Source organism: Dendrobates tinctorius, unplaced genomic scaffold (genome assembly GCF_039654945.1).
Source record: "Dendrobates tinctorius isolate UK_male_01 unplaced genomic scaffold, ASM3965494v1 ptg000051l, whole genome shotgun sequence".
NCBI classification, from domain to species: Eukaryota; Metazoa; Chordata; class Amphibia; order Anura; family Dendrobatidae; genus Dendrobates; species Dendrobates tinctorius.
In genome coordinates this window covers 46,746-70,745 of record NW_027361719.1, presented here as the reverse complement: position 1 = coordinate 70,745, position 24,000 = coordinate 46,746, and the positions used below count along the sequence as shown (strand labels likewise).

The window sequence follows — 24,000 nt, the reverse complement described above, 5'->3', positions numbered from 1 at the left end:
CGTTCATCAAAAGCCTGTGGGGGGGAAATTATCAGTGAAAAGCAGTGTTAAATTTTCCTGTGTAATTGTTGACATGATAGAGCAATAGTCTCACTGGCAATGAGTCTTATTTCAAGGAGCAAGGGTATTTATAATCTTAAAGGATTGTATAAAAAGAATATGGACAAATCTTAAAACTTCTTAATAAAGTGTTTTTTTTTTTTTGCAAATTAATAAAAAATATGATTTTGTGATTTGGTTCTATCATCTTCTTGGGGCAGGGGTGTTTTTATAGTATTTGCATAGGTTTCGTGCCTAAGAGGGGTCCAAATGAACCGTGATTGTTCAGGGGTCTTATAGCATTTGCATCAGGCCGTGAGCTTCACGTTTTTTCCATTACTCTTTCTAGATGATTGATATTCCACAAAAGGTTCCTACTTTTCAAACATTTTAGAATTAACTGATAATATAAACTCCGTGAACTGGTTTTCAAGAAGTTTTTTTTTTTTTTTTTTTTTTTTTGTGCAATTGTAGAAAAATTCCGTAATTATAAAGCGTTTTGTCTTGGGTATAAATCCCAAAGATTTATCGACCGAGCTGCCAGTGTCCCTTATTCCAATCTTTAATCTCAGAAGGACAATAATGATTTAGGAAGGTAATAAGGTAATTTGTCTACATGATATGGACTTAACATCTATCTGACATTTTCCTTCCTTTTAATAAGGACACAATTATAGTATGAATATACTTTACATCAATAATCCGCCTTACAAGATTTATTGCTCTATTACAAGATTTATTGTATGTGAAAATATTTTTCCTTAGTTCTATTTATTTTTAGTAGTCGGTGATCATTATTGAGTGTAGCCATTGGTTTTTCTTGTCAGTCCAGTGATTCCGGCATATCCAGTGACGTTTCTGTAGCATCGACCTTTACACAGATGAAGGTCATGCCGGTGACAGCATATTACGGTAATAAAACCCATAATGTAAAACATTAGCACATTAATACACTTCATTAAATTATAAATTAGACTGATGTCACTGAATTATCCCCTAGAACAACAACATTTGTACAGTTAGTACTTATGACTGATTGGGCGCCCAAAACGAAGAGGTCATCAGCTCGAGGTGGCCCATGTCCTTCATCATGGACATTAACAACCTTCACATTGCATGATCTCTTCATGGAACAAGGGTCAGAGAAACCACAGAGAAAATCAGATCACCCTTCTCTACAAAGGATAGCCTCCACCAACTTTTATAACATCTTTATTGAGGTATATACGGCACTTAGATGTATTCTCTAATTGTGTGATATACCGTACATAGTTGCGCAAGTTGAAAAAAGAACCTAGGTCCATCAAGTTCACCTTCTCTCCACCAATTGTGCATTTTGTCACTAAATTAATATATATATCACCCAGACAGGTCTGTCAGTAATGCACACAATATATGATATATACCAGTCTCGGAGCACGTAACTACCAAAAATATCCTCGCCGAGTGGAAAATGACTCAGAAGCTTAAATTAACCTGGTGTTGTCTCCACCTCTTTGGAGATTTCTGTGGGAACTGAACTGTATGAAAGGCTTGAAGCATTGCAGTAATGATGATGATGATGGGTGTGTGGAGTGTGTGACAGGTAGAGCTTATCCTATGATGATTTTTTTTTTTTTTTTTTATTATAGATAAAAGGGAAAGATCTGGATTTAGACATTGTCATAGTGGAGTCTAAAGACATTCAAGAATATCAGCAGTGTACTACTCCTATCCTCGTTAGCTGACAGGGTTGGGTAGCTTCAAGCTACGTCTTTGTGTATTGGTAAGAGGAAGGCTGGTGCGTTCTCACACTGGTCACATTATTAAATTAGCTAACGTAGTAGCACACTTACCATTGCACATGACTGATATCCTCATTTTGCAAAGATTCCTCCTAGGCCAGCTAACCTTGTTTAAGCGTGTTGTGTTTTTTTTTTTTTTTTGTGTAAAATTGCAGCGTTTTACAGTGGCAGCAAAATAAGTGAGACTTGTAAAGTTTCATTTACATGGTGCATTTTTTCCTTGCGTCTTTTTCAGGGCTGTGGAGTCGGTAAGCCACAGTTGCGACTCCGACTCCTGGATTTTATCAGACTCCGACTCCTTCATAAATGGCCAATTCATAACAACAAATTTACTGTTTTAAAATATTAAACATCGTGCTTATTCAGTTTCTCACCATCATATAAGTAATCAGACCACTTAGAGCAAAAACTACATTTATTAGAATACAATTAGAATATAGCAAATTTTTCTAAACTTTTCTAAACTGTAAGTAAATATGCAATAAACACTTTTATGCAGTTAATAAGAAGAAATCTATAAATTTGTCCTCAGAAAAAGTATTGCCTCTGTCAGATCCTCCTTCATGGATGCCCTCAAATCTGATCTAATTATTTTGAGAGCAGAGAACAACCTCTCTACACTAACTTGTGTTGGTGGCAAAGCAGTAACCACTCGGGCAACATCTCTGACAATGTCAGGATACAGAGGAATCGCTTGTTGCACTGTTATTTTTGATGAACGGTCAAATTTCTCAATTTCTTTTAGTGCACATGAAAAATTCTGCTGAAATGTACTGGCTGTGTTCCTTGATGGGGATGACTCTTCTTCTATGCGGGAACGCTTTGCACGGTCCTTGTGATCCAAATATTTTTCGAAATTAAATTCTTCATCAGTTGATGATGAGGGTGAAGATGTGGCAGGACGACCAAATTCTTCTTGTTCCTCCTGACTGTTCTGCAACCCTTTCATCCTTACTGCTATTTCAAACAGAGCTTCTTTTCCTTTACTTAGCTGTTGATCATCTAGAAGAATCCGATGCATTGGGTCTACATAAACAGCTGCCAAAAGAATGTTATTTTGTAATAGTAGCTCCTCTCTCCGTTTCATTGATGTAGCAATGCCACTTGAAATTAACCCTCCTCTTTGGGACAGGCAAAACATCAGGTTCTTCCACTCCTTTAAGAAAATACCTGGAGATAAGTCCTCTGCTTGTAATTTTTTAGTCACTGTAAATGGGTGCTCTAGAAATTTTTCCAGCTCAGTCACCTGATTCCACTGACTTTCATTTAGCGTCAGTTGAGGGTTAGCCATGTCTACAAGAAAGGTTTTCAGTTCAACCAAGCGCTGAATCATTAAGTAAGTACTGCCCCATCGTGTGGCTTGATCAATAATTGCCCCTTTTCCAGCACGTCTCTTAAAAATTGAATCAACTTTAGGGGTTTTGGCAACAGTAGCCAATTTTCTCACCTTGCCAATCAGTGCAGCAGCATGTCCTTCTTGCAGACTGTCTCTTATAGCCAGCTGTAGCGTATGCACAACACAGCGCATGTGATGAATGAAAGAACATATTGACACAGTTTCAACAAGATCATCTAAACTATCATGTTGCTGTTCATCTGAAGCAACTTCAGTTTGCTCCTCAGTTACAATACTGTGTTCCTCTATTTCAAACATTTCTGTGTCTGTGGACCCAGAATATTCTTCTAGCTGCTGGTCACCATCATTACTCTCATTCATTAGCTTAATAGTACTTACCGTATTTTTCGCTTTATAAGACGCTCCGGATTATAAGACGCACCCCAAATTTTGAGGAGAAAAATAGGAAAAAAACTTTATTTTTAATAAAATGGTGGTGCATCTTATAATCCATGCGTCTTATTGCTTTCCAGGGGTGGTGATGGAGGAGGCCGGAGTGGAACATTGCTGCTGGGATGAGGGGGTGTTTTGATGTGCAGCGTGCCGCTGCCGGTGTCTGTTACTGCCGCCGCCCTCTGTCCCCTGATGCTTGCCACCACCGCCACGCTCTGTCCCCCGGTGCCTGCCACCACCGCCGCACTCTGTCCCCCAGTGCTTGCCACCACCGCCACGCTGTCCCCCGGTGCCTGCTTGCCACCACCGCCGCGCTCTCCCCCGGTTCTTACCGCCACCACCGCGCTCTGTCCCCCCGGTGTTTGCCGCCATCGCCGCGCTCTGTCCCGTTCTGAGGGTACTTGCCGCGGCACTCTGTGCCCTGATGCTGCCGCTGCGCTGTCCGCCACCGCCGCGCTCCTGTCCCCCGGTGGTTTCTTCCGCCCCACCGCCGCCGCGCTCTGTCCCGTTCAGCGTGGGGGGTCTCTGTCGCTCCATGCCTGCTTTCTTCCTGGAAAATGGCCGCCGCGCATGCGCAGACGGACATCTCGGCACTGAAATCTCGGGAGATGAGATTTCAGCGCTGAAATCTCATCTCCCGAGATTTCAGTGCCGAGATGTCCGTCTGCGCATGCGCGGCGGCCATTTTCCAGGAAGAAAGCAGGCATGGAGCGACAGAGACCCCCCACGCTGAATGGGACAGAGCGCGGCGGCGGCGGTGGGGCGGAAGAAACCACCGGGGGACAGGAGCGCGGCGGTGGCGGACAGCGCAGCGGCAGCATCAGGGCACAGAGTGCCGCGGCAAGTACCCTCAGTGGCAGCGCAAATGTATATCCTCTTTGTAAGACGCACCCCCTTTTTCCCCTCAATTTGGGGGGAAAAAAAGTGCGTCTTACAAAGCGGAAAATACGGTATCATATTTGAAGCATTGTCAGTTACGACAGAAAGAACTTGCTCTTTTTAAGTTCATAGTCTTGCAGAACCTTTTCCACCAAGACCTGGAGAAACTCACTGGTGTGATGAGCTTTGGTGTCTTTTACTGCCAATGTCTTGGTAACTATTTCATTTTTGTCACAAACAAATCGGACATTGATGGCAAAATAGTTCACTCTGTGACGTGTGCAGGCATCCATTTTAAGAAACAGAAAGCGTCCCTTGAGAGTTTTTTTAAGTTCTTCCTTTTGTTTAAAAGCTTCTTCGATGACTAATTTTTGTAATACTCTCTCTCTCCAGAGAAACGCCAAGCTTGCGGGAAATTTCCCCATTCAGACACATAAAAGCTGGTCGTGAAAATAATGAAATAAGCACACTATCCTTTACAACAAGCTCTATGATCTGTTTTTTAAATGTATCTACTGTCATTGTCACAGTAACTTTGTCACTGACAAAATATCTTGCAACTGATGGCTGCAAAGTTCTCTGCTCCTTTGTTTGGCTAGAAGAGCTGGGCACTGGTTCATTGGTTTGGATGCAGTCTTTCTCATCCACTGCTTTCAGTACTTCTGGATGAAAGCGCTGTAAATGTCTCTTTAGATTAGAAGCTCTGGTAGGAGCATTTTTATCTTTGCCTGAATATGCACTCATCTTGGCTTCACAGCATTTGTTTTCGTCAGGATCATTTGTCATACACTGACAGACATAATGTTTTCTATCTTGAGTGATGGTGAAATGTTCAAATACAGCTGATTTAATGTGATGATGCTTTGACATTCTCAGGTTTTTAATTCTGCATTCACAATCCAAATGACAATTGTTTTTCCTAAAAACAATTGTACAAAATTATTGCCAGGTCGTACAACTGATATAGTGGTCAGTAATACTGTTATTATTCCTCATGTACTCACAGTTAACTGATGCAAAGTTTGTTGAAAGGATAATACTTCTTACAGTCTTCCTCTTCTGAGTAGCAGGCAGCTGTGAGATGCTTGGAAGACGCACACCTAGTATGATCTAGTCTAGAGGAGGAGCTTTACTTATTAGACGCACACCTAGTATGATCTAGTCTAGAGGAGGAGCTTACTTTACTTTTCAACTCTGCAAGCTTATATCTGGTAACCAGCTTTTCCAATCTCTGCTCTGAATCCACTCCTGTGTCTCCATTCAATGTCAGCAAGCAGTTAATCCTGAGTGCTATCTATGTGTTTTCAACTCTGCAAGCTTATATCTGGTATATAGTTTTTTTTTCAACTTACTCTGCTTGTCCCCTTATGTTGTGAGGTCAAGAAACTTTTCAAAGTGCTTTATGATCCATGTAGTGCTGGACATGTGTTTATTTGACCACAACATTTTATTGGGTCCTGGTGTCTCAATTTAGTGTGATTGATTAACGAGAAGAGAGAGCCAAAAAACAAACAAAAAAAAAACAAACTTAGCCTTAACCTCCTATATATTCAGACCTAGCTAGGGGGAGCATTTATGCAGGGGTGGCATTTATGCACATGTAATCGAAGTACATGTATCAAAGTACTTCTGGCAGTTATAACATGGCAGTTAGACAGGGCAGGAGACAGGTAAGACATTTATATACATCTACTCTCTGTACATTTGGAGTACAACAAATATATACCATATGCATTTGTGTAATTTTAATCCTGGCCGCTGCATTCACACACATCCACCGCCCTGGCATTAACTCTCCACACTCCATCCATATTGGCCCCTCGCTTCTTTCCTCTCCTATGTATAGCACTCAAGCTCTTTTCACATTGTTAAATTGCACAGATCCAGGCAGTCCCACCATTCAACACCAGAGACTCTCTCACAAATCACTTAACCATCTGCTCACTCTTTCTATCCTCCTTCTCCTAGTCGCAGGAGACATTGCTCCCAACCCTGGTCCCCCATGTTATAGAAAGTCAAACCCCCCACTGCTACACTCAGAAACCCCTCTAATCTTATTAATATTCCCTGCATGCCATCTGTCTCTCTTAATTGTGCACTTTGGAATTCTCGCTCAGTGTGTAACAAACTCTCCTTCATTCATGACTTCTTCCTTTCTAATTCTCTTAACCTCCTGGCTCTTACTGAAACCTGGATCCAGCAGTCAGATACTACCGCTGCTGCTGCTCTTTCATACGGGGGGCTACACTTCTCTCATACCCCAAGATCAGACAATAGAGCTGGTGGAGGCGTTGGTCTGCTCCTATCACCAAAATATACCTTTCAGGTTATCCCTCAAGTACCCTCACTTGTCTTCCCTTCTTTTGAGGTCCATGCCGTCAGACTCTACACCCCCTTCTCCATGCAAGTGGCGGTGGTGTATCGTCCTCCCGGCCCCTCCCATCAGTTCCTGGATCATTTTGCCACTTGGCTTCCACATTTTCTCTCCTGTGACATCCCTACCCTCATCATGGGAGATTTCAACATCCCCATTGCTCTTCCCCTCTCCCCATCTGCTACTCACCTTTTATCTCTAACCTCCTCATTTGGCCTTTCGCAGCTTACTAATTCTCCAACGCATGAAGACGGAAACTCCCTCGACTTGGTCTTCTCTCGGCTTTGTGCAGTGGATGATTTTGCAAACTCCCCTCTCCCGCTCTCTGACCACAATCTTCTTTCATTCTCTATCAAGAACTGCCAGGCTGCTCAGGTCACCCCCACTGTCCAGACTTATAGAAACATACAGGCCATTAACACCCAGAAACTTCTGAAGAACTTGCAGTCTTCATTGGCCCCTATCTCCTCCCTCTCATGTCCTGATTCTGCATTGAAGCATTACAATGAAACACTTCAAAGTGCCCTGGACGAATTTGCACCCCCTATAAATAGAACACCACAACACAGACGGCGACAACCCTGGCACACGGTGCAAACACGTTTCCTGCAGCGGTGCTCCAGGTGCGCCGAACGTCTGTGGAGAAAATCCAATCTACACGAAGATTTCATCCATTTTAAGTTTATGCTTAGAACATACAGCACTGCCCTTCACCTCTCCAAACAAACCTATTTCAACACCCTCATCACCTCACTGTCCAATAACCCGAAACATCTCTTTGACACTTTTCATTCTCTACTCAATCCAAGAGTACAGGCCCCAACCACGGAGCTCCGAGCTGACGATCTGGCCAATTACTTCAAAGAAAAAATTGACCAGATCCGACAGGAAATTATCTCCAAATCCCCTCATACCATGCACTGTCCTCCCTCCCCCACTGCATCTAACTCACTCTCTGATTTTGAACCAGTCACAGAAGAAGAAGTAAGCAGGCTCCTTGCATCTTCTCGCCCAACTACTTGCACCAGTGACCCATTTCCGTCACATCTCCTCCAGTCCCTTTCCCCTGCTGTCACCCCTCACCTAACTAAAATATTTAACCTCTCTCTCTCTTCTGGTATCTTTCCCTCCTCATTTAAGCATGCCATCATACATCCACTACTTAAAAAACCATCCCTCGACCAAAACTGTGCCGCTAACTATAGACCTGTCTCTAATCTTCCCTTCATCTCTAAACTCCTGGAACGCCTGGTCCACTCCCGTCTTATCCGCTATCTCTCAGAAAACTCTGTTCTCGACCCTTTCCGCTCTTTACACTCCACTGAAACTGCCCTCACTAAAGTCTCTAATGATCTGCTAACAGCTAAATCAAATGGTCATTACTCCATGCTAATTCTCTTGGATCTCTCTGCAGCATTCGACACTGTGGATCATCAGCTCCTCCTCACTATGCTCCATTCCATTGGCCTCAAGGACACCGTTCTCTCCTGGTTCTCCTCCTATCTCCGACCGCTCCTTTACTGTTTCTTTTGCCGGTTCCTCTCCTCTCACCTTCCCCTTACTGTTGGGGTTCCTCAAGGATCGGTTCTAGGCCCACTCCTCTTCTCCTTGTACACTGAACCTATTGGTCAAACAATCAGTAGATTTGGTTTCCAGTACCATCTCTATGCTGATGACACCCAATTATACGCTTCTTCTCCTGACATCACGCCAGCCTTTCTAGAAAACACTGGCGATTGTCTAAACGCTGTGTCTAATATCATGTCCTCACTATATCTGAAACTGAACCTGTCAAAGACTGAACTCCTGGTGTTTCCTCCCGCTACTAATGTACCTATACCCGACATTGCTATTTCTGTGTGTGGTTCCACTATTACTCCCCAGCAACATGCCCGCTGTCTTGGGGTCATACTTGATTCCGAGCTTTCCTTTGCCCCCCACATTCGATCACTGGCTCGCTCTTGTCATCTGCACCTCAAAAACATTTCTAGAATTCGACCTTTTCTTACTTTTGACTCTGCAAAAACTCTTACTGTTTCTCTTATTCATTCTCGTCTCGACTATTGTAACTCTCTTCTAATCGGTCTCCCTCTTACCAAACTCTCCCCTCTCCAATCTGTCTTGAATGCTGCAGCCAGGATCATATTCCTCACCAATCGTTACACCGATGCCTCTACCTTGTGCCAGTCATTACACTGGCTACCCATCCACTCCAGAATTCAGTATAAACTTATTACCCTCACCCACAAAGCCCTCCATGGCTCAGCACCACCCTACATCTCCTCCCTTGTTTCAGTATACCACCCTACCCGCGCCCTCCGTTCTGCTGATGACCTGAGGTTAGTATCCTCAATAATCAGAACCTCCCACTCCCGTCTCCAAGACTTTACACGTGCTGCGCCAATTCTTTGGAATGCACTTCCCAGGTCAATACGATTAGTCCCCAATCCCCACAATTTTAAGCGTGGCCTGAAAACGCATTTATTTAGACTGGCCTATCCCCTCAACACATTAACCTAACCTATCCCTGTGTGGCAGAGGCAAAAGTTTTACCATAACCAGGTTCCCAGCATCATGTTCCCACATGCTTTATGCATCCATTAGCCCTCTGTGTCTGTACTGTTACACACTTAACATTATGGCTGGTCCATACAATCAGAGCAACTGTTACCACCCACCTTTCGTGTCTCCCTCTTTCCTCATAGACTGTAAGCTTGCGAGCAGGGCCCTCACTCCTCTTGGTATTTGTTATAATCTACTGTATGTGATTATTGTTATGCTGTAATGTCTATTGTCTGTACAAATCCCCTCTGAAATGTAAAGTGCTGCGGAATATGTCGGCGCTATAAAAATAAAATTTATTATTATTATATTATTATTTACTACTAAGAATTTGCAACACATTTTCACTTTCAGTTTCATACATTGTAAGTAGGGGGGTTGGGGCAGCATGAGGTTAACCAAGTATAAGATTAGATAAGGGCAGTGGAGAACAGTGACACACAAGAAGTAAGAAATGTCTCTATCTCCAGCAGAACTGCTTATCACTGTTTTTCATAGTTTGATAGAACATATATATTTGAGTAACATTTATAAAATTCATATGAAAGTTCAATTATGAAATATTAATACATTTTTTTTTTAAAGCTGGAGTCGGTACATTTCTACCGACACCGACTCCGACTCCTCCTCCAACCAAAACTAACTCCGACTCCACGACTCCGACTCCACAGCCCTGGTCTTTTTTGAGCACCAATGCATTTTTTTTTAAAAACCTGAGGCAAGTCAATTCTTTTCTTTTAATTTTTCTTTTAGCCATTTCTTATGAATGCTTAACAAAATCACCAAAAATACGGATAATGCATTTTTTCCTGCCGAAACTCAGCATTTTTAGTGCCGAAAAAACCCCTGCAAAAAAGACTTCTGCTTTGAAGAATATATGGTCATTGTGACATGAGCAGTATTAAATGAGTTATTCAGGAGTATATTCATTATTTACTATGGGCCTATGAATTAACAGACGGGTAGTTGCTAACTACCTGCCTGTTGTGCCTGGTGCAGACCTCTTCCGGTACGGAGTAGTGACGGAACACTCCTTCTAGCAATTCTGCATCTTCCGCTGACGTCACATCGGCAGAGCACTCTGCTCTGTTGACGGTGCATAACTGCCAGTGTCCTTCTGATTGACAGCTAGCTCCCTGCTACCTAACTTCGGGGATCCTGCTGTCAATCAGCATGACGTCAGCAGTCCCGCCCCATTTACATAGTAGCTCGGCAGAGGAAGAGCTTCTCACATCGAGCAGCTGAATCGCCAGTAGGAGAGGTCAGTGACTGCTCTGAGCTGACTTAAAGTTAGTGTTTTTTTTTTTTTTAGACTCATTGTAAAAAAAAAACAAAAAAAAACAATAGACCAGAGTGAAGTCTTTAAATGCTCTTATGATCCAGAGACAGTATTAAAAAGACACTAAGTTATACTCTACTCGTATCGTTCACCGGCAGAAGGCAAAATAGAATACAGAATAAATCATCTAAAAAGTCCCTATTACATAATACATGTAAGAAACTGGGAGCTGTCAGCTAATTCAAAAAGTTTTTTTTGGTTACCAGTGCTGCCAGAAAGCCCTACGGTGCTGGGTATAAAACCAGCCTGGCAAGCACTTACATAGAGATTGTATGTTCAATCTGTGCTTGCATGGGTTCCTTCAAGTTTCTTCCTGCCGTGTTTTTGTCATAAGGTAATAAACAGGAATTTTTATTAAAAATCCATGCTAGCATTCAGCTGTAGTCCATGTGAGTGTTTTAGATGGGTAAAAATAAAACTCAGGGGACAAGGAAACATGTGAATGTACCTCTGCTGCTCTGTATGGAAATAAATGTCAAAGCTGTTTAGATCCTTTGATTCTGAAATCTATTTTATGGGACTTTTTACTGTTTTCACTGTCAAATGTTTCTTGGTGTTTTTGTCGAATTCTGAGAAAAGTAAAATTCATACAATGATGATAATATGACTACTGGCACGTATAAAAATAATTATACCTGGTAGTAGAAGCCTTTTAAATAAGACCTGTCACCAGGTAAAAAGTGACCAGTTTTTGCTCTTATTTTATTCCTGATGCTCTTCTGAATATTTTTTACTTTAAATTTGCCGTATGATTTCAGAGATATTGGCCGTCTTTATTTAGTGCTACTTTTTTTTATAGCTGATGAAAAGAGGCCCATGTCTCTGGGACTGAACGGTGGGTTTACAAAAAAAATATTCAGGGGAGCTGCATGAATAAACTAAGAGAAATTCTGTCCACTCTTGTCCTGGCGAGACTTGCTAGAAATGGCCTAACTTGGCACACACGTCACAATACAAATGCTGGTTAACAAAAGAATGTCTATACAGAAATCACCTAAATGTCAGTTGTCACCCACATTGTTTTACTGGAATTGAACGTCTATCCCAGTATCATTGTGAGTAACCGAGACATAGAGGAACTGGTAACCAGATAAGAAGCTGACAGTAACAGAGGGTTTCCATCCTCGTACATTCCAACGTTTCCCCTCATTTCTGGTGATTTAGACTGATGTAATGGTCACAGATAGACATGGCCTAACATTAGTGTCATGAGGGATGTGTGCTTCTGAGATGCATGAATTCTGTAAAGAAGCCATCATTGAGACAAATACCATATATACTTTTTCACAATGAGAGACTACCTCTAGATAAAAGTATATCAAAAATGTAAATAGCGGTGGATAATTTGCAGGTATAAGACAATTTCTGGAAATGTTTGACCACTTTAATAATGCAAGATATATGCATAATTTCCAAAAGTGGAAAATTCAGAAGCACATGTAGAGCTTAGTGATGGTTGGTCAGCTGGGATGGATAATGTGTGTGTGTGTGTGTGTATATAGACGGAGAGGAAACCAATCTGCGTTAGAGTTATGGTCTAAAAAGGATCTTCTACATCAAGGGTCCCCAACCTGTAGCTCGAGAGCCACGTGTGTCTTGCGGTCCCAGGAATTGTTGCTCGCCACTGTCTGCCAGCTTGGTGCATTAGCTCCAGGTCTAGCAAAAAGGTATGAAGAGTGCATCTCAAAATGGTGTATTTTTTAGTAGCCCTGCACAGAAGAGCAGATATGGATGCACATTTACTGGTCTTAGGGATTTATAGATGTTTTAGGTATGGTATGCTGGAGGATGATACCTGTTAGAGGAGGTTCTTGAAGCTGGAGGCGATAGTGTGTTGAGAGTCCTTGATGAGAGAATACTGAATGGGGGCATTGTGGGAACAACCCCTGGATCTCAGTATACTGCTTTGTAGTGATTTCTGTGGAAAAGCTTTGCTTATCATTATACCTGTAATGGGGGCTTTGGTTGACACTACTTTGAGAGGGGACAGGAGCATGATGTTGCTCGTGACCCCTTCTCGGAGCTGAATGTGGCTCGCGACCCTCTCTGTGCTGAATGTGGCTCTCAAGGTCAAAAAGGTTGGGGACCACTGGTCTACATTATAAATACTTTCAGATGTGTTTAGCATATAAATATATCCAACTTACTAAGACACTTATATTAAGGCATAAGGCCTGATTTGAATGAATGAGCACTGGCCCTACATCCAGTTTAACATGCAACCTTAACATGGATTTTCTGCTTGAAAAAAATACCATTGATACATACAACTTACTGGTATATTTGTGTTAGGAAATGTGGCCTGATTTGAAGATACCGACACGGATTCCAGTTTGTGTTCAGTACAGGAATGAGCTTCTTGTGTTGGTACATGACCAGTTGATGTGTGTGGAAGGGGGATGGTTAACTGGCTTATTTGAATGATTAGTGTTATTCCCCAAAAAACATGACTCTGTTGCTCCATCTTGAGTGGAGCAGAGGCGTTACATGCTCAAACTTTGCTCCAAACATTATCAATGGGACTGCTAGAAATGGCCAAGCACAATTCTCCAGCACTCGCATAGAGAATGAATGAAGCATAAGTCGAGCAGACACTCTTGTTCCACTCTAGATGGGCTACAGAGCCCTGTTCTTGGGGTTCCAGACCACCATTCATAGGATCAATGGCGATATCAGTGCATGTTACCCCAGTGATCACCAAGTTATCTCCTATAGTACTGTATATATTTTTCATGGCAATTAACCTTTAATGAAGTCTCTTTACTGGCATAACTGAAACATTGACAGATAAAAGTGCTGGATTATCTATTGAAATGAGCCAGTCAGCTCTTCCTCTTCATACGGTCATGTGCCGACACAAATGGCTGTCTTCTATATCCAACACAACAAAGAAGTAGAGCTGCTGGAACCAGTGCTGATATATATTTTAAAGGGAATCTGTCACCCCTCATATAATGATATAATTCAATTGTGTGTCACATAAGGGTTCTCTTAGTACTTTTGCTTCCCCCTGACCTCGCACCTTTCATGCATAAATACCTTTTTTTTTTTTATATCGGTTCAGATGTATTCTGGTCCGATGGGTGGGGCTTATTCACCTGCTTCCCCCCCCCCCCCCTGTCTTGCTTTACACAAGAAGAAATGCGTAGAGCAAGACATGGAGGGGGGGGGGAGCAGTTGAATAAGCCCCGCCCAGCGGACCGGACCGTGGCAGTTTACATACATCTGAACCGATATAAAAAAGGTATTTATGCATGAAAGGTCTGGGGGAAGCAAAAGTACGAAGAGAATCCTTATGTGACAGACAATTGAATGATATCATTATATGATATCTCAAAAAAGGGGTGACAGATTCCCTTTTAAGGGATTCTCCAGGGCTATTCTAATTTTTTTTTTTTTTTTTTTACGATGGACCTTAGAATTAACATGTACCTGCTTGTTCTACCGCAGCACTGGCTCGGAGGTGTCACAGACCTCTCCTGCTGGCGACTCTGCTTCTTCAGGTCAGTAGAGCAGCTCTTCCTCTTCTGCTCTCTTGATGGAGTGTGCTGATTGGCAGACGACTTGCCGCAGTTATACGGGATCAGCTTGATGCCGGCGGTCACGTCCCTTCCGCAGAGCATAAGGGAAGCCGTTGCTCTGCTGGCGTGACGTCAGTAACAGCCACAAAAATCTCTGTCTGGAGAGATTGGCAGCAGGAAGAACAGGCAGGTAGTTGGCAAATACCTGTGGCTTCGGCCCATAGTAAAAAAATAAATAAATAAATTGGTCTCGGATAACCCCTGTAAATCCAGGGCATATTCTTAACATAAGTATATCAGTAATCTGTATATATTTATATCTTAACTGCTTCTACTGAAAACCAAAAAGTGAGTAACAGCACTCTCTAAATGTGTTCAATTTGAAATAATATCATCTGCAATTGAACACTTTCACCAGAGTGCTGTTTTTCACTTTTTGGATGACATTTTGTTTACAAGCACGTCTCCTGTAACATCGAGGGTGAATCTTCTCTTTTAAGGGTATGTGCCCACAATCAGAAATTGCTGCGTATTTATTCAGTGTCAAAACCGCAGCGGCCAAATGTTACAGCATAGTAGATGGGATTTCTTGAAATCCCATGTCCACTATGCATGTATGTGTGCCTGCGGATCACCCGCGGAGATGGACATGCAACGCGTCTTTCAGGACCGCCAAATGTCATATGAATGAAATGTTACCACTAACATGAAGTACAATATGTCACAAGAAAACAATGTCAGAATCACTGGGACCCATGGAAGCGTTTCAGAGTTATTACCTCATAAAGGGACAGTGGTCAGAATTGTAAAAATTGGCCCGGTCATGAACGTGCAAACCAACCTTGGGGGTGAAGGGGGTTAACCAGGTCTTGCTGATGTTGATATTTCAGCAGGCCATACTGTGCAATATGTTAGCGATTAGTAGTAAATAAGTTACATAAGCTAGATAGCAATCATTATCAACATCCTCCTTACCTACGGGAAGTTTATCTTTAGTAAATTATGTACCTGGGTGATATGGCTCTCCTGTTTCTAATTTTGCTCTCTCAAGGGCTGTTTGGAACAAAGTTCTGTGTAGGTCACTGATATCCACTTTCTACTGAGCGGAAGTCAGTACTCCTGCACATGAGAATATGGCAATTACCAGTGGGTCTGCTACATATATGGAACAAGCCACTAGGGGAACTACGTGCAGGTGAAAGTTCTAATATTTAGGCTGTGTGCCCACGTTGCGTTTTTTAAGTATTTCTGCCGCTGCGGAAACGCTTAAACGCTAACAAAATGCATCCCATTCAATCCTAAGGGATTCCGCAGTTGCTGTGCCAATGCTGCGGATTTTTCCGCTGCGGAATCGCATAGCAGAAAAATCCACAGCATGCCCATTAATTTTGCGGAATCGCGGTGATTCCGCCGCCATAGAATTGCATTGAAACGCTCACTTTATGCATTTGGCTATGCCCGCCATGCGTAAATTGAGCGCTTCATGTGCGGATGGTACCCAGGGTCTGGAGGAGAGGAGACTCTCCTCCATGCCCTGGGTACCATATTCCTGTAAAAAATAGAATTGAAATAGAAAATAGGGATATACTTACCCTCTGTCGGCCTCCGGAGTCCTCAGCGGGGCTGCCGGCAAGTTCCATTCTTAGGTGTGCTTTGTGAGAATGACCTCTGATGACGTAGCGGTTACACGACCGTGACGTCACAAAGGTCATTCTCGCAAAGCACACCTGGAACGGAATTTGCCAGCAGCGCTGTTGAGGACCGGGATCGCCGCTGAGGAGATCAGGGCCACCAGGAGGTGAGTATTTTCCATATTTTTTATTTTTAACATGCTATCTTTTACTATTGATGCTGCATAGGCAGCATCAAAAGTAAAAAGTTGGTCATGCTTGTCAAGCACTATGCTTGACAAGTGTGACCAACCCGTTAATCCCTTTTACAAGCGATGCCTCAAAACGCTTGGAAAAGCGCAAGCATTCTGCAAGCTAAAAACGCTTGCAAAACCCTTGTGTTTTGCGGGAAAACGCATGTGAATTCCGCATGCGTTTTGCCCGCGGCAGGAGTTGCGGAAATGCTGCTGAAAATTCCGCAGCATTTCTGCAGCGTGGGCGCATAGCCTTACTGCAGGTAAGAACTTATGGATGGTTTTATGTTTTTTAAATCTTGCAATCACCGAAGAATTAAGAATCCTCTTTCTTTAGTTGTAGTATTCTTGTGCGTTAGTATTCTTGTGCGTTATCAGCTTAGTGGTGACGTCTTGTTTTTATACAAAGTGTTTTATTTGAATGTTCATTTTGTGTTTTAGTGTTTCCAATGCATATTCATGAATGCCGATATCCAAAGGCATTATTTGCCCAATGCTTGTAACTTGATGCTGCTATAGTGGTAACATCCATAAGATTTTGAAGGCGATCTGTCATCTCCCCTGACATGTCTGTGCTAGAAAATTGTATTCCACCATTGTGGAGCATTGTGAATAGACATTTATGAATAAATTGACAACTTGGTGTTACCAGTTGGGGGATTTTCTCTGCCCAGCCATTGCTGCTAACTCCAAATTGTGTAGGGACACATTTATTTGACAAGGGGAACAGAAACACCCTGTTGTCAATGTCTTCAAAAATTTCTAGGAGGAAGAGAGGAAAAGCACAACACAGAGATCTAAGGAAAGATGCTTCATGATTGTTATATTATGGGGAGTAAAAGCATTTACTAAAACAACTTTGTCAGATGAGATGCCGTCTTTAAGTGATTATACGTCGGTCTTTTGCTCTGAGGTTACACCTCTTTCCATATTTAAGTTAGTAAAATATAATTGGAATCAGAACTGGAAGTTACTTTATCCCTTTCTTGAAGAGCTTGTTAATCAGGAAATCTCTGCTTTACCCAGGCACCTATTTATTTATTTATTTTTTTTTTATTTCTTTGCAAGGCAAAGGCCAGGCGGATTCTTTCCTTGCTAGGCTTGTCTAGCCAGAGAGATGGCATGGGCTGGACCTGCGTAGGGTGCTTAGAGACGCCTAAGGCAATGTCCCATTTTTAGTAGGTGTTACCTCTCGTTAATGAAAGCATGGGAACGCGTCTCTCAAAAACATCCAAACTCTCAGATGAGATGGGAGGAGAAGGCATGCACTGTCACTAGCGGAGATGATGGGACTGAAGAATCTGCTGGATTTTTGTGTATCTAATAGCAGAAGGGAGGATATTTTTGATTCACCGTAAGGTAGGATTTCTGGACATAAGCCATACTGTAGATCACTCAGGTTATTTCTCACACTTGGCTCTTTATAGACATACTATTTGAATAGGATATTTTTGGTTTGCCTGTTTTACTATGCAATGGTCTGGTCTGTATAATGTATGAGCAGTCTATTGTTACCCTTTAGGTGTTTTCCTTTTTGGAAATGAGCTAATTTGGGGAATCCAGTTAATATTCAGTTGTCGATGATTGCCTTATCTAGGTGGCATACTATGAACATTTCTTAAACTACTGGAATAAGCACAGGAGTGCATATCTTCAGATGAGGAGGTCCTGGATGGTAGTAGTTACATTACTCTGTTCTTGTATCCTGCACCTTCATACCTTGAGCACAGTAACGTCACTGACTGCACAAGTCGTCACCCTTGTGTTCTGCATTGCCGTCTGCCCAGTGTATTCCCTATCCTGTAGTGCCCCATATACTGTGACAGGTCTGTAACAGGAGTCTGGAGATTCCACATCTCTTCTATTGTGTGACTAGCCATACGCTCTACCTTTTCACAATGGTAGCAGTTTCTGACAACTCTCAATTCTACCTTGTCTTTTCTTCATCTTTTTGTGTAGCTTTCAAAGGTGTTCTCATGACATCATGTTTGTGTGTCCTCCCCGTATTTGCGTGGATTTCCTTCGGGTTTTCTGGTTTCTTCCTACACTCCAAAGACATACTGATGGGGAATTTCCTGTAGGTTGTGATCTCTCACAAGATCTGTATCTGAGGCTGAGTGCACACGTACTTTTTTGCCCTGCGGATTTTCCGCGCAGAATTGAAGAAATCCGCAGGTCAATTGACCTATATTTTTCCTGCGGATTTGGAGAATGGAGCAGGTGGAAAACCGCACAAAAGAAGTGACATGCTGCATATTTTGAACCACAAGAAAACCGCGCGGAAAAATCCGCAGCGTCTGCACGGCGTTTTTTTTCTATTGATTAACATGCTACTGTACATCACAATGCGGATATGCAGCGTTTCTGCGTGGTAAAATCCGCTGCGGATGTGCTGGAAATCTGCATCGTGTGCACATGGCCTAAGCTTACAGAAAATTAAATGCACATCAATGAAATAGTTATTCCCAAATAGCAAGTACCGTAACTCCCTATTCATACTGAACGCTAGGGTCTGACTACTGGGACCACCAGTCATTCTGAGACTGGGTCTCTGGAATCACGATAACAGGGCTCTGCAGGTTTGTCTTTAATTGAGCAGGGGTGCACACGCTCTTCCTCTGTTTCATTCATTGTTAATGGGACTGCCTGAAATAGTCAAGCACTATGCTCTGCTTTCTTTGTCAGATCCATCGATAATAAGCCAAGCGGAAGCCAAACATGCACAAATCAAGACTGTGCTCTACTGGGCTGGGGGTTCCAGACCCATCATTCTTAGGATTGCTAATGGATCCAGCAGTCGGACTCCAGCAGTTAGCAAGTTATCCCCTATCCTATGGATAACGGGTTGCTTTTGGGAATAATACGCTAGGTCCATTGGTATTTTATGTTTTAGTAATTGAGCTGATGTTTTCTTCAGTTTCTGCTTAAATTGCATAGGACCCTCTGGATTTAATATAATGCTTGTTCAAGTCAGCATGTGTTTTCTTTCCAAATTTTATGATGTCAACAGAGTGTAATAAGGGTAATAACTGGAGTTGAGTCCAAAGTTTCAATGCACCATGTGCTTATCTCTATCAAACGGATTAGTATAGAAGTGAAGAACTGCTTTAACACCGATAATACTGTCATGTCGTAAATGCATTACTTGGCAGCCTATTTGCTAACGTTTTGAGGATCTGTCTCTTATTTGAAAAGGATAGTGTGGTCACCGCCTGGTCATTGTGAATGATGTTTGGTATTTGCCCTAGGCTCGACAGATTAAGTGCTACCGTATGGTCTAGTGAAAGGTTAGGCCTCAAAGGAGATGCATTTGCGGCAAGATATTTGATCAGCTGTGCATAAAAGTTTCATTTTCACCTTGGTTTTAGTGAACATTTAATATACCGAAATTGTCAGCGCTCTCCCAGAACAGTCCTGCAGTTATATGGCATTAATGTTTGCTTTGTATTGCAGCACATTTATATGGTTTTCATATAGATGAAAGCATTGATGTGATATCCCTCCATTAGAAGGCTTCTTACTTGTTTTTTTAGGTCTTGACGTGAACGTGGAGATGACGCCGGTATGCTCGTATTTTTTTGTATGTAGGGATTAAAGTTTGCATTATGTTAGTGACTTCTTATTCTAAGTCAAGTCTGTCGGGAAACGTCTCTTCTTGTAATGTCTTTCTGGCCTTTTTCACTTCTGAAAGTGTTAAAGGAAGTAATGTAAAGGCTAAACTGGTTAGCCTGTGTGATCCTCTGACTATTGATACCGCTAGAGGAAATCTGATCTGGCCTGGAGGGGTGGGGGACAGGATACACATAAATAGAATTCAAGATGCAGAAGGCAGATCGCCCCCTCCCCACCATCCCCAAAATAAAAGTGTCTTATGGCCCAGGAACAAATTCATTCTATCTGATAGGTTGTGTGCAATAGTCTGGAGAGTCCGTTCCCTAAAGCAAGGAATCTGAGAAAAGGAAGCCAAAAAGCTTAGGTATTGAAGAAATTGGATTGCAAATTCCACCTACAGAAGACCCAACAACAGAGCCTTGCAACATGACTAGGGACAAGTCTCCTTGCAGTCTCGGACATTGACTTATTGGGAAATACTAGATGGCACTTGCAATGTAGTTTTTTTTATTTTTTTTTTTTACCCCGGAAAGAGTGAATATGCATGGTATTTTTTGCTAACAAATGTCCACATTCAGCTGGTCTCCCTAAGGCGAGCCAGTGCCCCTTAAAAGTTAGCCTTTGCTTTGGTAATGACTAGTAAATCTGCCATAAAATAGCAATTTCCCCTACTTGGGAACAGTCACTTCTACAACTTTTACTCATTCCAGGCTCCTAACAGAAGCAAAATGAGCATATACCTGCTGTGAGTAAATAACGGCAATAGTGCATATAAATAAATAGGGTATTTAACCCTTTTTTTGATGGGTAAAAGCCATCCCACCAGCATCAAGGTGTGCACATATTCGGGATGGTCCTAACCATCAGTATTAAAACTGTACCATATATGGAATCCAGTCGTGCTCGGCCTTTATTCACACTGATGTCACTATGACATGAAATCGGGCATGCTGGATTCTTAGCTCCTTTGACATCATCTTTTGGGGAAGAGTCGGGAGCGCCCATGCTCACTGTGTCTGCCAAATCGACCAATATCGGCGGGTTAGTCCGACATTACTCCAAGTGTAGACAATATTCACGGGGGCCTTAAGTTATACCATCGTCCATCCTTCGTTTCCATGTTGCTGCATCATTTGTTAGTTTTTTCTTCTATTTTAGGGACTGTATTTAGTAATTTAGAGGGTTATGGCTCATGCACATGGCATAGTGCTGAGCATAACGCTTGTACAACGTATTACCATGAGCTGTAAATCCTCCGTGCACTGTCATACACCCTCCTCGTACATAAGGATCAGTATTTTTCCCTAGGAGCAATGCTTGTAGAGGAGAATACCTTCCTAAATAAGGCTATGTTCACACTTTGCGTTTTTGCTGTGGGATTTTTTTAATGCAAATTTTAAGCTGTGTTTTCCAGCACCAGCAAAAGCTTTGAGATTTCAGAAATCTCATGCACACACATTATTTTTTTTTTTACCTGCCTGATTTGGAAAACTGCAGCATGTCACTTCTATTTCAGTGGTTTTCCAACGTTTTTGCAGGGTTTTTTCATCCATAGAAAGCAATGGGTAAGTGCAAAAATGAAGCAAAAAATGCACTTATCTGGTTTTTCTGTGTTTTTGGTGCAAAAACCTAAGGTAGTTGCATCATATGATAAACTTTATCAGCATGCACAAGAGGCCATGAGAACGCAGCTCAAAAACGCAGCGAAAACTCCGAAAAACTTGATTTTTTTTAAGCAGCTTCTTTACTACCAAGTGAGCAGTTTTGTCCTGCAGAAAAAAAACTGCATAAATGCAACTTGTGAACCTGGCCTAAGGAGTTCAATGGATGATAGTCTTCTTTTCTGTTGGATTTGCATGGGATGAAAAACTGAAAAAGGCCTTTACTTGCCATGGAATTGGTGCCATATACCTCTCTATGGAAGACCCTATTGTGTCTTCACGTGAGACGTTGTGTATATGACTCCTATGTTGTGTCACAATGACATAGGCTGCTATTAAACCATCTTAGAAATGCATTAGCGCATATTGTTTATTTTGTGGCTCAGGGTGTAATATTACAGTATGGACATAATGAGGCGTATTTAATCACTGTCGGTAACAATACGCCTGGTATGTGTGTGTGTGTGTGTGTGTTTTGTATTTTTGCATGGTATAAACATTTTTCTGACATGGCGCCCAATACCATAGTCAAGAAAATCCAGCTATTTAGAAATCTTTTTAAGTAGTATTTGGTTTTGGTTATAAATATACATGTTTTCAATTATGGCGGGGAGGGGGACATTTGACATACTCTTATGGTTTTAAATAGTACCATTGTTTGAACAGACGACATTCTCAAGTTCTCAGCAAGCAAAAGAGTAAGCAATTCCCACAAGACTGTAAAAGATACAAACAACCGCCCCAGGAATCATGGGTAAAGAAAAGCAAATGGCCACTATGTCATTGCAGCCTGCGATATATTAGCTACAGGGGGGCTTACGTCAGAAAGGGAATTAAAAAAAGACATTTGCACTAATATTTGTAGAAGTGGATTTCTGCTGTTTCTGTGTTGCATGTTACTTAGAATATTGGTCTTTTTTATAAAACGACATTTTCTCTCCACATATACAAGACTCATTGGACTGATGTATCAAAAAATCATTGCAAAACTAGGAGCTGGGGTCTAATGTAGAATTATTGGGAAGATGTGCTCTTACCTGTTGGACTAGTATACATACAGTATGTGCATTAGCAAAATACTTTTGTTGAGACCATAAAGCAGCTGACCCTTCCTCTGCACATATTGCTAGTTGTAATGGCATAAACATCCATCTTACAGAGAAGAAAGGAGTTGTCGCGGAGATGGGACACTCTGGCTGCGGGGATTGTGATGACCCATCCAAGGGTCGATGGTTATGCGGTAAACATTTATTAGGATGTACAAAACCAACGCGTTTCTGAATTAGGAATAATACAATGTGGATACACAGCAAACAGTGGTTTTAAACATATAAAACCGTACCAAAATGAAGGTGCCGCCAAGTTGGGAGTGTCCCATAAAGATGGAAAAATACTGCTAATAAGATAAATCCTAAATAAACTTGTCACAAAACACAAGCCATTAATAAGATCACAAATATCAGAACTAAAACAAAAAGAAAATAGATCCTGTCTATTGTTAGGTGTTTAACGGGGTAATAAACAATCCTGGGAATCAAGGATTGATGGCTTAAACACATCTATTCTTCTCTGCCCGGATTGTCATAAACCCATTAATCACCTAACAATAAGACAATAGACCAGAACTATTTTCTTTTTTGTTTTATCTGTGATGTTTGTATTTTTATTAAAGATATTTGTGCTTTGCGATGAGTTTCTAATGGTATTTTCTACATGCTTATGGTTGCTATTTAGGACACTCTCACAACACGGCATAAGGTATTCAAAACCACTGTTTGCTCCATATGATGTATTATTCCTGATAAGGTGTCAGTCCGAACCAGAATGGTGTTTATTTGGTACATCCTAATAAATGTTTACTGTATAGCCGTCGTCAGCTTTTTCTTTTACCCCCTACGCACAAGCATGCGCCGCCACCTACGATAGTGATTTATCTTCCGTGAAAGCAATGGATCGGGCATTTTGAATTCTGACATGCCCAATCCTTTTTTCTTGAAACCTCTGCCATTGAGAAGAAAAGGGTAAACCTCCTACACATTGGATGATAAGCTAGTCCAGATGAAATTCTTGGGTTTGACTGATATTCTCCACCTTTTAGAAAATTAGTATCAAAGTTGGAGTATGCAAATTGCCTCTTCAGAAAGAAAGAGGACTTTTACTCTACAGCGCCACCTATTGGTAGTAGCGATCCTACAAGTCACAATCAACCCTTTAACGAGTCTTGTACTCCAAAGTTGGAGTAGTCATTCCTTCACCTTGATTTGTTAAGAATGGGTAAAATTTGGATAAAAAAAAAATTTTTTGTATTCTACTCCGCTTTAAAATGTCCATGTGATCCTCTACCTGCATTCTCCGTTGTTCAGACTGCTTCAATATCTACTGACTACAATGACTGGTAAAAGAAATTACTGAAGTCACATTTACATTGCTGCCCCCATGGACATATTTAAAAAAACAAAACTAATGAGATGTGTTCTGCAGGAAAGGACATTCAGAATGATATTGTCAAATCATATGCAGATCCATGGATTGATTTTAACTTGCAGAAATTTCAGCCCAAGATTTGCCAAGTATTT

The 24,000-nt window shown here is 41.8% G+C and overlaps 1 protein-coding gene across 7 annotated transcripts in view; it reads left to right on the top strand.

Annotated features, from left to right (window-relative positions):
* Positions 1-24,000, top strand: part of LOC141091243 (histone deacetylase 7-like) — a 247,764-nt gene that overhangs the window by 181,556 nt on the left and 42,208 nt on the right. The window contains exon 1 of one of the 7 annotated variants that reach the window (XM_073576672.1): positions 17,380-17,510. The exons of the other annotated variants lie outside the window; for them this stretch is intronic. The gene's annotated coding sequence lies outside the window, so the exon portion shown is untranslated. Of the gene's footprint in view, positions 1-17,379; positions 17,511-24,000 lie in introns of those variants that run through there. 7 annotated transcript variants of the gene reach the window in all.